This window comes from Penaeus vannamei, chromosome 28 (assembly GCF_042767895.1).
Source record: "Penaeus vannamei isolate JL-2024 chromosome 28, ASM4276789v1, whole genome shotgun sequence".
NCBI classification, from domain to species: Eukaryota; Metazoa; Arthropoda; class Malacostraca; order Decapoda; family Penaeidae; genus Penaeus; species Penaeus vannamei.
Window position 1 is genome coordinate 30,981,601 of NC_091576.1, and position 1,970 is coordinate 30,983,570.

The window sequence follows — 1,970 nt, forward strand, 5'->3', positions numbered from 1 at the left end:
TTATTATTACTATTATTATTATTATTATTATTATTATTATTATTATTATTATTATTATTATTATTATTATTATTATTATCATTATTATCATTATTATTATTATTGGTGTTGTTATCCGTATCATTATGATTGTTATCATTATTATTACTTTTATTGTTATCATTATGATTGTGATTATAATTGTAATGATTATCAATATTAATTGGTATTATTATTATTGCTATTATTGTTATTGGTATAATTATCATTATTATCATCATTATCATTATAACTATTATCGTTTTAACATTGTTATTGTATTATCATTCCTATAACCATTACCATCAATATAATTATTGTTATTTATATTATTATCTTGTTATCATTACTATCATTATTATTGTTATTATTTTCATTTTGATCATTATTATCATGATTGGCATTATCCTTGTTATTATCATTATCATATTAATACCATGATTCATTATTATTTTTTTCTGTTAATATCATTAAAATTATTATCGTTATTAGTATTGTTATAATTTCCATTATCATCATTATCATTTTCTTTATTATTGTTGTTATTACCTTTATTGTTATTCGTTTATCATTATGATAAGTATTTTTATTATTGTGATTATTATTATCATTGCCATTGTTATTCCATATACAGCATATAATAATGTTATTAAGATAATAATGATAATGATAGCAATAACAATAACGATAATAGTAATAATGATAATAATGATGATATATTGATTATACTAATAGCAATAACAATAAGAATCGTAATAATAAAAAAATAATAATCACAATATTGCTATTGTTATCATTATCAATATCATCATCTTTATTAAAATTATGATTATGATTATCATTATTATCAATATTATTGTTATATGATCTTCATCTTCATCCACATCAGTATAATTGTTGTTATTAATGTATTTAATAATTTAATCATTATTGTCATCTTTGTAGATAACCAAATTATCATTTTCATAATCGTCACTATTCTTATGATCACGATAGATGTTGTTTTTATTGTTGCTTTTGTGTACAATGATGTTTTATTTCTGTTAGAAATTAACATAATACTAAGATTACACACAAAAGTTACTGAGAAGTTGTAATGAATGTTTATGAATTAAATGTTGATAATCTGTTGCGATCCGTCATAGAAAATGGGTCTACAGTGAAAGTTTGTGGTAGACTCATGTAAATTTGAAACTGGATGATTGGGTGTTAGTACAGGTTCACATTTTCACTATTCTTTTTATTTGTCGTTATTGTCAGTATCATTACTGTTGTTAAAGCAATTATCAATTTCTTTATTAATATCATCACTAGGGTTGTTACTATTATTTTTCATTGTCACTGTTATTGCCACTATGATTATAATGATTATCATTATCAGTGTGACTGCTATCATCATTACTTTTATCATTTTTATTATCGCTATTATTACATACTGATTAATCTGACAAACATATTAGATAACTCCATGTATCTTGTCCTCTATCAATCTATTAATCTATTTTTACCAGTAATAACGGAAAAAAATAACTTCAACATAATCGTCCGGTTCTCAAGGATTCAAAGAAAACGCAGCGACTTTAATACATAATAAATATTTATTTCCAAATTCACAATAGAAATATACACCATACCATGTCTCAAGGTATGTTCAAGGACCAAATCTTGAAATGCACAAATGCACATACCGAACACTGACCCTGCCTTGGGCATAGGCTTAGTGTGTACATCATACCGGCCTGTACGTACATATGGAACTGAACGCACATGTGGATAGATTGTACATACACAAAGGGATTGTATGTACACATGGAACAGTACAGACATGTGCAGCAGTACTCATAATAGACTGTACACTAACAAATCGGGAAAAGTGACTGGAGGGTGTCAGCGCACTCGAACAGCGTGCGCGTAAGGGGGTGTACGTGCATATATAGAAATTTGTAAATATG